We start from the raw sequence: 12,799 nt of genomic DNA on the forward strand, positions 1-12,799 counted from the left end.
CCGCGTACAACGGGAAATATGACGTGATAAATATTTACGCGGCGGACTTTAAAAAATTTACGAGTCATTTCAGAATTTCCAGGCGCGCCTGTAACGAAGTACTCCTCTTATCGACCCGAGCCAACTCCCATCCCTCTTTCCCTCAAATAACTTGGGTAAATCGATCGATACGCTCGGATGCGGAATCTTACATTTTTTAGCAATCAAATGCCTTCGATCGATTACATTTTTCGGGTGTGCTCGTCTCCCGTAGTCTTTGCGTCCTCGCAGCCACCCGGGCAGGAACCCCTCTTGATTTTCACACTCCCTTTTCTCTCACCCCCTGCTATCTAACTTCCTCTTCATTTCGGTCTAACCCACCTGGCACGTGCTTTTATCGTTTCACCGCTGTTGAAAGAAGAGTAATGACTCAGCGAGATTCTCAGTGTTCTAAAAGATTTTCGTTCGGATTGTCATCATGAAAATTTGTTCCGTCGCTAATGACGAGCACTTTACTCATCGCAATTATCTCCTCTGCGCGTAGATGGTATCCGTGCGCGCGTCTGCGCTTGTGCGTTTCGCAATAGAAAAGCAGCTGCCTTTTTGGACAGCACTTGCTCGTAGCGTTCGAAATAAAATTGCAGAAAATTCAGCGCAAAAGTTAGAAGTAGTCACGCGATATTTGTTTATTAGTTTTTAAACATTCATTCATTTTATATAGATCCAGTGGATTAGAGGTAGATCGCTAAATGTATCGCTTTGTACCGAGATTCATGGCTGAATTTATTGGATTGTACGTTTAATTGATGAAAATCGATGTTCGTAGAAATGAAGTTCTCTGGAAGTGAACGTAATTTTACGTTCTTCCTGGAAAGCATTATCTCTTTTGTAGATTTATTGCTAGCTGTAAAACAGTCCACGCTATTTGGTACATAGCCAGGAAGAGTTGGTTCATGAGTTAAAAGTGCCCGTAGAATTACACGTGATATTTATAAAATATTGCGCCCATTTTTTATTTACACCCCTCTAAATAAATCACTGATTATTGTAACCTTATATTTACGATAACGTTTTGATGCTCTGCTTTTGTCTATAAAAAAAAATCTGAAAAATATATATAGAGGAGGTTTGGTATTTAATAATTCCACAAAAATTTCGAGTTCTAGAAATCTACTTAACTTCATTTTAATTACTTAGTTTACTTCTATCACGTTACACATTACTAATTCCCATTGCAAAATTCATTGATTTCATTTATCATTGATCATGCCGAATTTATCATCTGAATTCTCAAACGATACAATCATAGATCGTGAGAAATACAAATTTTTAATTTTTAAGAGAAATGAGAAAGTCATAAATCACGTCCAAGTAGCACAAAATCATGTGCCAGTAGAGGACTATTGATCAGCCAACACTAACCTTAAATATAAATACATCCGCAGATATCGTAAAATAAGACACCGCACCATACGCGACAGGATCAGAAATATTCGACTGACATTCCACGAAGTTCCTATTCAATGTTGAGGATTCAGTCTAGTCGGCGATAAGGACCGAAGGATGCTCGAGAAGAAAGAAGAAATTGTTAACAAAACGTAACGGGGGTGAATAAAGAAGCACGGGACGAGAAATAATTCAGGTACCTACTTTCCCTCGTTACACGTGCCAAGAGCAACGTTGGCAACGGCGAAACAATGGGATAGCTTTTCGGGATGACTGTTCAGCGGAGAAAATGGAATAGAATGAAATCCCCTCGGTGATTTTTCACCGTTTAACGCGTAACGGCGAAGTCACGTGGCGGGCGTGCATTAATCCAGGGCCGCGCGATCGCGGGGGTTGGCAACCGGCTAACCGGAAGTGGTCGCGAGTGACATCGCGGATTCTGTTACGATCTGCTCCCTCTTTTTTTCTCTCTCTCTCTCTTTTTTTTCCTCGCTCGCCTGTTTTCAACTTACGGGTCAGCCCGAAGCCCCGCCTTGATCCGTCACAACGGCTCGTCGAAATGGAATACGTGATGAGCGTTCCACTCGGCCGCTCGCTCCTCGACGCCGCGACCGGCCGGTCGCCCGCTCGATTATTGGAAATCGATGGGATTGCGAAAATGACGGGCGTGCTGGCGCGAGAGTGTACAATGTAGAAAAAGCCGAAACTGTTGAAGTACACGGGAACGAGGTTCGAGAAATTGTCGAGGAGGAACGAAACAGGAAGTGGAGGTCGGGAAATGGGGCGGCGCGAGGGCCGCCGAGGGGAAATCTTACGGACGGGGAGTTGAGAGAAATGTGGGGAAGATTAACCGATCTCTAGGCCTTTCGTCGTAGACGCTTCTGTGAAGTGCGGCTGCACAGAATCGAATCGGAGACGAGCTCGAGCTGTTTGCATGAATCATGAAACGCGTTTGCTGTTTGTTGGGCTCGGGGTGAGTAAATGACGCCAGCGATTGATAAAAGTAATCGTACAGGACGAAGTTACGTTCAGAAATTATTTGAATTCAAGTTATTTTCTTAAAACCTTGAATAGGAACTGTGGTACAGTTAAACAGTTGGAGTACGCGTACGTTTCAAAGGAAGCATTAATTAATGAAAATTATATTTGTAATATGCCAATAGATATTGGCTGGTCATATTCGCTTTGATGCCCGAGTACACCTATCGAAGTACTTTCAAATAAACCTTCATTCAAAGACTTGGACGATGGTCTAGTATGTTTTTGGATCGTGTTGCGTGTTGAAAATTGCCAATTGGCTCTTTCACTTGCAATTTTCAGCAAACATTTTGTAAAACTCGTGCAACCGATTCAGTGATCCAAGTTTTCTCATAAATTAAGTATTCCCTGTTTGAGGAGAACAGCAAGCGATTGTGTAAACCAGATTAAGTAAATTTCATGAGAATAGAAGTGTACGACCAATACGTAAAGATGCAGAAGGATATTCAAGATATCACAATGGATTCAGTCAATCGACCGCAGGCAGGCAAACTGTAATTTTATACGCTACTTGTAATCAATGCGCTAAGAAATCCAAAGCTCTGAAGCTTACTTGCGTTTCTCGTTAAATCCGCCACGAAGGAAAATATTTTGCTCGAGCTTGCTTCCATCGTCGACTAAATCAACCATTGTGCTATTTCATTAAAAAAAAAAAGTTCTCCGAGCAAGTTGTAAATGGAGATCGCAGAAAGGATCATCCGAGCACTGCGAACAAGAATTTCTATTTACCGAGAACCGATTCGTTCACTTGCATTTATATTAAAAACTCTACGATCGCGTTTCTCTTGAATACAACGTATAATCGTTTCGAACGTTTGAACAACGTCTCATAAAATAAAAAACTTACACGTCGAAGCTTGCATTGTCGGCTCTAACTAGATGCCGCGCGGAAACCCGAAAAGTCTCAATCAACGTCTGGCGCGAGGCACGGCGATATTTTCCAGGCCGCAATTTAACCAGGAAATAAGCCAGGAACAGTTGGCGAAAGATAAGAACCGGGGGCGTGCGAAGCGTGTGCCACGGGATTTGCTCGTGGCTGCGTACCCCTCGCAGGGATGGTAAATCAAGGATTTGCAGTACGTATACGGTGCGTGTGGATGAGGTTCGCAGCGGGCGAACACTTAACTAGCCTCTAAATGGAAGATCCGCAATGCGGCTAAGTACCTCGATAGATTCGGAAGTCAGGCTTGAAAGCGTGGCCTGGAATTAGCCATTGTTTCGACCGATGATTTAGGTAAGAGCCTGCAATTTGCCTGGAAACTTGACGACGGGGCGACGATATCGGCGCGGTCCGTTGACACAAAGCGACCCGGAGTGTCGATGCGCGGCGTTGTACAAGACCGCGTGGGATCGCTAATGGTGTATCCATCGGCAGGGGGGCGAAGAAACGAAGAGGGACGCGATAACGCGGCAGAGAATCGGTTGGGAATATGTAAATCGTCCTGCTTACCTCGTCGCGGAACGACCGCGGAGGTGGCGCCCGAGCTAAACAGACGTCGGAAGTCTGGTAAGTAGATTCCGAGTTGTCTGAGAATAGATCTCGGTGGGATTCGAAGAGGTTGCACGCAGACGTGGGTGGGCGAAGGCGTCGCGAGAGGTGGTGCCACTGTCGCACGGTCGTAAATGAAATCCACGAAAACGAGCCACCCCCAGCGCGAGGAGTTGATATCGAGTCGGCAGTACGTTAAGAGAAAGGGAGGGCCAAGCCACTTTTGCCTCGGAGAGATTTTTTGCGAATTTCCATCCGGGAAGAAAGAAACGAGCAGGGTTCAAAGGGCGTGCATGCAAATCCAGAAAAACCGGGACGCTGTTTGCCCGCCCCTCCCTCGAGTTGTATACCGAGGCTTTAACATGTTGATACATCTGATTGTCGGGATGATTGTCGAGCAGTCTCTCGTCGAGGGCAGATCGAAATGTACTTTCTATTCTAATTCGTCATTGCGACTTCCACTCGTGAATTTCGGTTCGAAAATAAGACGCACATATATTATATTACAGCCGAGATATATTAATTACGTTCGCGATTGAATTTTAATGCAGATTATTCATAATATTCCAATACTTTTCTGAAAATAGCTCTGACCTGCTGCGGCCAGATGAAGATCTTATAAAATTTTCAATACTTTTGCGTCACGAAAGACGGAATAATTGAACTGATAGATCTATACGTTAGTCGGAAAGTTATAAAATTACGACGATATGACCATGCATACTAATACATAAATTCTCGGTCCTTTCATTGTAATAACGCTCGTCTAGAACGAAATTCTATTAAATTGCAGGAATTGGAAACGAAACGATTCACCCCTTTTCCAAGTTTGAACTCGAAAAATCGCTGGCTGAAGGATTAAATACCGGCAGGCTCGTCGTTGAAGTTCTCTATTGGTTCATTATCAACTCCGGCCCCCTACAGTTTACACACAATAACGAACTCTTCCATAAGAGCAACGATGTGCATCGAGTTACAATAGAACGGGGAAAACAGTTTCGCGTGCGGAGTAGCTGAAACTGAGCTACCGGCAAGTTTAAGTACGTTTAAGTAGTAATTAACGGTTTCCCCAACTGTCGATACCTCGGTGCTCCTTAACAGTGGCAACTTCGTCGGGCAGATATTCGTCTTGTAACAGGAGAGAAACTATCGAGGACAGATTGCGTTCTTGCAAGACAATGTCTGTGTAGAGTCGAGCACGGTGCAAGTGTTACCACAGCTCTAAATCTCCTTGTCGAGTGTTTCAGACCTCGTAAGTACGTCATTATGCACGTTTCTGCTGTAATTTTGTCTTCCCATTCGCCTCTGCATCGCATCCTCGAAACGTATTTCGTGCTTCGATATGCATTAGACGTTGGCGAATGCCGAATCATTCGATACGCGCATCCGACGAAAATTTGTACAAATATTAAAGGAACAAAATCAATACCGAGAAATATTCTTCTGTAAATATCTTTTTCAAACTTTAAACGTTATACGATGTTCTTCTATCGCTTTGCAAGACGCTTGTAAACGATTAAAGCTACTTCCTCGTTGGTGAAAAATCGAAACTGTCAAGTTTCCTATTTACTATTGCCTGAATTATTTCTGTTCTCCAGACGTTATTGAATAGCTCTATTAGAATTACGAACGTATTCTGCAAAATCTCTTCGTTTCTTGGAATTTTCGAAATAGGTACACGCATATACCAGCTCGCAAAAGCCTTAATTGTAGTTCCTCATGTATGGGTTCCGTATAAATACACCAGATACGCGTGCACATACTTGGTTTCCCAGGGGTACCACCCACGCAGATTCGATCCTGTCGAATTATCAACGGGATGCCGGCGCCCGAAGTCGAACGTTATTCTCACGGCGGCTGATTTATCGGTATTATTAATACCGGGATAATATTACGCGATGCGGACCGTTAAAACCGACGTTAAAATCCGCTTCCGATATTACCGCTTTAAGGCAGATACAGGTGCGCGCGATGATCGATGAGCGTAATCCTATTGCGAATCCTTTAAAGCCTCCTCCGGCCCCGCCGCTGGGTTGGGGTGCTTCGAAACTTTCTGAACGCGTTCGCGACAAGATTGCAGATGCCGAAACTCCCCGCTTAACAACTTAACGAACAATGCTCGATTAACGTGCTAACCAACCGCGATGTTCCGACGGTGTACACGATATTGGCTATCAAAGTCGAAGCCATTCAGGACTGTTCGATTAGGGATCAGACACGATTGTTTCGCGTTACTTGCCACTTAATATACAAAGTATTTCGAACTGCTCGGAATATATTACGAAACGATCGACCGTGCTGGCACCGTTTATCTGTAGAACGAAAGTACGGATACGAAGAGGAATAAGACGGACGAACAAAGCTTTCGCTCTCTCGTTTTCTGCCGCACCACCCTCCCCCCCGTCTTGAGATGAGAGGTGCAGCTTGTCCCAGTTTCCACCGTCCATCCTATAGAGTCCGATACCGGCACATATCCCTGAAATCTATGCCCAGTTCACCGGTTCGAGCAATCCTTTTGTAAGACGGAATAAAGAATCCCAACTGGGTGGACAACGATCTCGAAGAAAATCATTATGACGCAACTTTCGAATCGCCAGGATTCACCCCGCCGTGCCCCCGCCGTCTGTGAAAAGATTCCTTCGCCAGTGGCGGAGGAAACGATCGGGATGAAAAGGATTTCCAGGGAACCTCTAGTTACGTGCGCTTCAGACTGACGTTAAATACTGGGTGTCTTTGAAAACGGCAGTATCCTGCGCTAGGTGACGGGAGAGATACAGTGGAACACGAATTTTGGAATCAGATCGTTAGGAACGTATATTCAATTAGAGATATTTTAGTGCATTTGAAGCTTTCATTGGCGTCCACGAATATTTATGTATGACCTGTGTACGTGTACGCGTACATAGACTTCCTCGAAAGCATCGAAATCGTTGGCAACAGCTATTCGACAAAGCGAATCGAACCAGTTATCCCTGCTTCCTCCTACGATGGCGAAAGACAAAGAGACAGGGAGGGAGAGATTGAACCGACTGCTTTTTGACGTGTACGTTGCAAGGTTCGAGGGTATAAGCATCCAGACCTCGCCTTTTCTGCTCATCGATTGAAGCAGGGAAGAGGGCAACGAAGCGGAACGCAAATGTCTTCGTTGAACCTTATGAAGCGAACTCTCGGAATCCGTGAGCTCCTCGTACCGAACGGGGGGATGGAAAGAGAACCGTACGTGGCGAGCATTTCGAAAAGTCAATGTGCAATTCGTCAATACCGTTCGTTTATAACATCCAGACGTCGTTACGTAACCTACTTCCCGCTCTTTATCTTTACGGCGCATCGATTGCGTTTCCGAGTAGAAGCTCTGGATATCGACGGTTTCTCTCCACTTTAAACCTTAAGTCAGTGGCTCTCCGAGTGCACAACGGCATGCCACGGGAGTCCCGAGTGGCTCGCAATGCCTGGAGTTCTGTTCCTGAAAACAGCAACGGATGAATCGTAACGCAAATCAGTGAAATGCAAATAGCAGGAAAGGGGTAAAGTTTGAGGCCGGATGGAACGGCGATTGCGTTTGCGCCTTAATGGTGATTATAAAATAGGACAAAGGTCCTAACTCGATAACGTTCCGATGTTACGCAGGGTGATACAAAGTTACGTCGTAAAATTAAGCAACTTTGAGTTCCTCGCGGAACGTCCGACTGCTGCACACCGCGCGGCACACTTGTGTTTGATATTAAAAAGGTGTTTAGAAAATTTTGGAAAATACATTATCAGAGAATTTACACTCCTACTAATAGTAGAAAAAGATAAAATTATTAAAAGATTGTCGTACAACGGAGAAAATGCGGAATTTATATGGTCGATGGTTATTTCCAGTAGTATAAGTCAATCATTCGGACGACATTACCGCAAATCTAAAGAAAACTGTAATTTTGTATACGAATACCGGCTGTATTAATAGTGTCTGTGTTTATAAGTTACTGCAGCACATATGATTGCAGAGAAACAAATTTTTTATTAGATTTTTTGAAGTGAAAATTAAAATTCACATTTCTCGACGTTACGACGTTCTTTTGCTCTCAGGCATTCTAACAATGGCATGGCCCATTCCTGACATGTCTTAATATTTATGTAGGAGATGCATTGTAACGAAGAAAGTATTTCACTCTGGAAACTTTAACAATAAGCTTTCTCAATGGCGGCTGCAACGGATTATTCGTAACGTCGCGAAACCACAGCTGGTACAGCGAACGGAGGCATTCCAAGACAAACGCAATAACAAATCCATCAAATGAAGTCGGATATCATTATGAGAAGGAAAATTTCTCCGACCATCTCGAGAGCATGAAGCTCGATTCTGCAAGATAAACACAGAAGGAGCATAATGGTTTGAGACGCAGAGTTTAGTGGAAGAGATCCCATTTCCCGCGGAACGAGGATAGTTTAAGAATACGGAAATAAAAGGGCTTACGGTTTCCACAAGGCTACGATTCATTTAAACATTTGAAGGCGTAATTGATTTGCTTTGCGTCCAACGATAGCCGCGTGGAGTGCATTTGCATCCCTTCGTCGCAAACGTAGCGATGAATTTCGAGTGATTTCGACATCCATAAACGACACACGATCCTCGGTCGACGAAATGACAGGATCCGTTTCGATCGAGCAACCATTTCGATGGGACGTAGATTAAAAATAGAAAAATTCCAAAGCGTCACGATTTGCGTGCGCGTATCGGTTCCGTTGGCGGATTGCGATCCCAATCGGGTAACGCGTACAGCCAGGAAAGTTTCGATTGAACAATACACGGGCAACCGGAACGATTCCCGACGTAACGTACAAGTTTCGAATAAAAACTCGACCGCTTTCGGCGGATCGCCTTTGACGACAGCGGTGCAATTGAAAGTTTGCGGGAGCTACGGGGATAAAGGGGGAATAGCGAGATGGCGTGGTCGGAATTGAAGATCCGACGCGCTTATTTACGACCATTTGTCTGAACGGATCAACTTGTAAATTCGCATTGACGTGGGATTGCGACACGCACCGGCGAGACACCGGAGGGAGGCGTTTGATCCAGAAAACTAGAGAGGGAGAAAAAGGGGCGAGGGACCCTGGAAGGTCTATTTCACTTGGGGAGAACGGAATTAGAGTACTAAAAGGACGCTTGCACGGTTCCCATGAAATCGTTTAAAATGTTTCAGCACGTTCGTCAGAGCTTATCGTGACCGAAGACAAAAAAAGAAAGCCGAGCTTGTTTGCTCGCCGGAGCGAAATCAGAAAGAGAAACGACGTTTCACCGGTTTCCATTGCGATGTATAAAGGAAACGAATAAGAATAAAAGGAGAGGGGACGAGAGTGAAATAGAAGAAAACAGAAATAGAGGTTGGTAGGTAGCAAATAGAATATTTCCCTTTTTCTTTTGCCCCTCATAATTTCGAACGGAATCCAGCAGTAGCAGGGAAAAAAACAAAACATCGCAACCCTTTGAAAGTAAAGTTGCAATTAAAATTTAACAGAATTGCAAATGTTAAAGGAAAAGAGCGCAGAGCTTCGGGTGTTATTTTCTCGTTATCCACCGTTCATTTGTTATCAGTTCGCATCGCCTTGGAAAGAACGGCGGACTCGTTATGCGTCCATTAATGCTGCTGTCATAGAATAGAACATCGATATCTGTCCTTTGAGACCACGATGATGAATACTTTATTCTCCGAAAACATTCGAGACGGGTGATATTAAACGAACGAAAAGTGGATCGTGTATAATTAACCTTTCATCGAAACGAAAACAAGAAGAAGAATAACTTGTAAATGTTTGATGACTCGCGCCAGAAATGAGTTGGAATTAAAATAGTCGAAAGCTATTTGCACCTGGTTGACGCGCGGTGAGAAACGAAGCGATACTGAATTTATAAGAATTAATTGTTCGCCCCTCTGCGCAAAAACGGTGCGCGGCTATGTCAGCTTGTTTTATCTGGCTCGTCGGGGAGGAGCATGCGAATTTATATTATGAAATGCACACGCGCGAGCGTGTAGCAGGGGGATGGATGATAAGCCACTGATATTGCCCATCGAAGCGCGATGCTGAGATTGGACTCGTTCCTTCCCATATCCATTCGACGTAATCACCGCAGGCACTGTCGCCGTCCTAGCCAGGGCAATAGCGATAATCTCCCGGGACGCCGTGCAGAAATCAGCAGGCGAATTTTCACGCTCTTCCGCCAGCCTCCTGTCAGGAGCTTTCTTTTAATCTCCTTCAATTTTCATTACTGGTTATTTCCTCGTGGTTTCGCGAGTGCTTGCATTTTTGAAGACGTCACGCGTGAAGTTTATCTCGGGCGAGAGAAATTACATTAACGGTTGACCGTAATCGTTGTTCGAGAACAAGCAACGTGTAGTCTTTAAACAATTTCGTGGTATAATTTTCGATGTGCAAATCGATTTAATGATGTCCAGTTCATTGAACTGCACGTCTGAACTGTTTGGGTATGCGACTAGATAGACGAGAGCCAGCTCTCACAGTTGTATTTATACTTAATTGTCAAAAATATTGATCATCAAGTATTCGTTAGACGTTTAATAATTTAAATGCAATCTGTCAGTGAGCTAAAAATTCTGAGACTAAAAAGTAACAGCGTATCGCGTCCTATCTAGCGTATCTATAGAAATGTTCACAGTGGCGATCCATATCCGAGCAGCAATCCATCGATATTCGCGTGGCCGCTGACGTCGCGAGCAGAAACGCGACCGAAAATCGGCGAAATCGTCCCCGGGTGTTCGAGCATTTTATTCCCAAACGCGGCGGGACACTTGACGATGCACGGTGCCTGATTTCGTCCGGCGGCATGTAAAATAAATGCGAATTACCGCCGCTTAATTTTTCACGCCGGTAGAACAGTGGGAACGCGCGCGGATTACCGGATGTTCGCGCGTTAAACGTCGAACAAATCCCTCGATAATTGCACGGTTAAAGACGCGCGACACCCGACAACAAATGAAACGGAAAATAAAATCAGCGTATTTCACGTGGCCCCCCGTGCGAGGCCGCGCGCGCCGGTTTTCCACGGAATTAAAACGTGCCCGGACACGCGAGCTTTTTTCCCGTCGAAATCCGATCCGGCACGGAAAGTTCCCGGTAATATCGCATAGTAATGGAAACGCAACTTTAATGTAGCGCGGTTACACCCGCGTCCAAACTACATTTTAAATTCAATGGAACTACTTTGATGTATGCATGTATGTACATATTTGTGTGGAATTGGTGGGGAATTGCTGAATCGCAATAACGGGAGGAGATAGTGCATCCGCTAAATATTTGTGGCGCCGGACGGATACCTCGAATTTTGATTTCGTTAATGGGGAATATGGTAATCTTGTCCGCGGAAGTCCGCAGTAACGGAGTTTAGAGCGTCCGAGCCAAGGGCTGGGGATACCGCGAGCGCTTCGGGAGCTTGCTTAGATTTACGAATTTACCATTCGTTCGCTAATTCCTACGATCTACTTGGATCGAGGCGCGTGCTTTCACAACCTTGGATTCTTCCGCGGAGCACAATTCCATATTCAATAGCTCGCTCGGCGACGTGCCGCGATGAAAATGTTTCAGATAAACAGGAAGCAGGAAATCGAAAGTTACGCGATGAAAGGATTGCGGCGGGAAAATAAAACGTGTACAGGGGAGGGACGGGCGATGCAACGAGCGAACCCACAGAAAGTAATTTCAAAGCTTTTCACAACTTCTCGAACGAACGGGATTTACCTATTTTTTTTTTTGTTTTTTCTTTTTTTAATACAAAGTGCCGGTCGGCTGGGTTGTGTTAGAGTATAAATGCGAATCTAAACGGAGAACATCGAGTTTATCTTTCATGAATTCTCGACACGTGTTTGTTTAGCAATGGCTTGCGGAGAGGATGGTCTGAGACTGTTCCACTTCTACGATTAAGTAACGATACTGCGAGTTAGTTTTCCTTACAATTACTGGAGAATTCTATCATAATTGCAACGTTTCAGTATTCAATGCAAACTTGCACAGAACGGATTACGTAAGCGAGATCGCTTAATAGGATGGTTGAATTCGTTCTATCGCCTAATAACATTTTGCGAAAAAGTACCATCGATTGGGTTCTGATGGAGCATGCGTACGTGATGAACTCAGTAATTTTTCGTAGAAAGCAAGACTCGACTGTAATTAAATCAATTCTCAGGTTTCGATTAAATATACGAGTATTATTCACTCTTAAACGAATCACGTCATGGAAACCATTAGATTTGCCCCGTAGATCTGTGACGTTATTTACAGAGCGAAAGATAAATACTATATTCCGGTCTCCATGAATGTTGACATTGTAAATGAATCTCGATACGACGAGTACGAGCGCTAATGAATCGTCATAGGTATTCGGAATTGTTGTATAACCAGCCTTGGCGACTGAACACGTGGACGTTCTAATCCGCGCGCTGTATAATTACAACATTACGTAACGTGTGTGTTAAAGTCATCGATTCGAAAATTTTTAATAATTATTACGCGTGTATTTTATACTTCGCACGCACAGGTCGCTTCGATCCAAACTGTTGCGCGACCGATGTTAGAATCACTTCTGCGCATATCGTTCCCGCACTGCGTTTGCGTTAGTGTCACAGAACGTGCTAAAATTGGTGAAACGACCTATAAAATTACGAGCAACGATACTAATCCATGATTATAAAAATACGTGGTAGAGTAGTCAAGTGATGGGGCTAATGTTAGCGAGGCAAGTGAAGTGGGTAAACCTTTTGGAAATAGGATACTCCCCAGAGCACCCCTTAGAGTACCACTCAATTCCTCAATATGTACAAAATCTCGTCCAATTCCAACTTAGATTACGAT

At 44.3% G+C, this 12,799-nt stretch overlaps 2 protein-coding genes and 1 long non-coding RNA gene across 3 annotated transcripts in view; 1 reads left to right on the plus strand and 2 right to left on the minus strand.

Annotated features, from left to right (window-relative positions):
• The window catches only part of LOC143424018 (uncharacterized), a 379,502-nt gene extending 372,653 nt beyond the window's left edge, over window positions 1-6,849 (minus strand). The window contains exon 1 of the long non-coding RNA XR_013101873.1: window positions 6,835-6,849. This is a non-coding gene — a long non-coding RNA (uncharacterized LOC143424018). The remainder of the gene's footprint in view (window positions 1-6,834) is intronic.
• LOC143423999 (uncharacterized) overlaps window positions 1-12,799 on the minus strand; it is a 414,599-nt gene that overhangs the window by 370,621 nt on the left and 31,179 nt on the right. The window lies entirely within an intron of this gene.
• Window positions 1-12,799, plus strand: part of LOC143423976 (neurotrimin) — a 173,032-nt gene that overhangs the window by 57,628 nt on the left and 102,605 nt on the right. The window lies entirely within an intron of this gene.

Source organism: Xylocopa sonorina, chromosome 1, assembly GCF_050948175.1.
Source record: "Xylocopa sonorina isolate GNS202 chromosome 1, iyXylSono1_principal, whole genome shotgun sequence".
In the NCBI taxonomy this organism is placed as follows: Eukaryota; Metazoa; Arthropoda; class Insecta; order Hymenoptera; family Apidae; genus Xylocopa; species Xylocopa sonorina.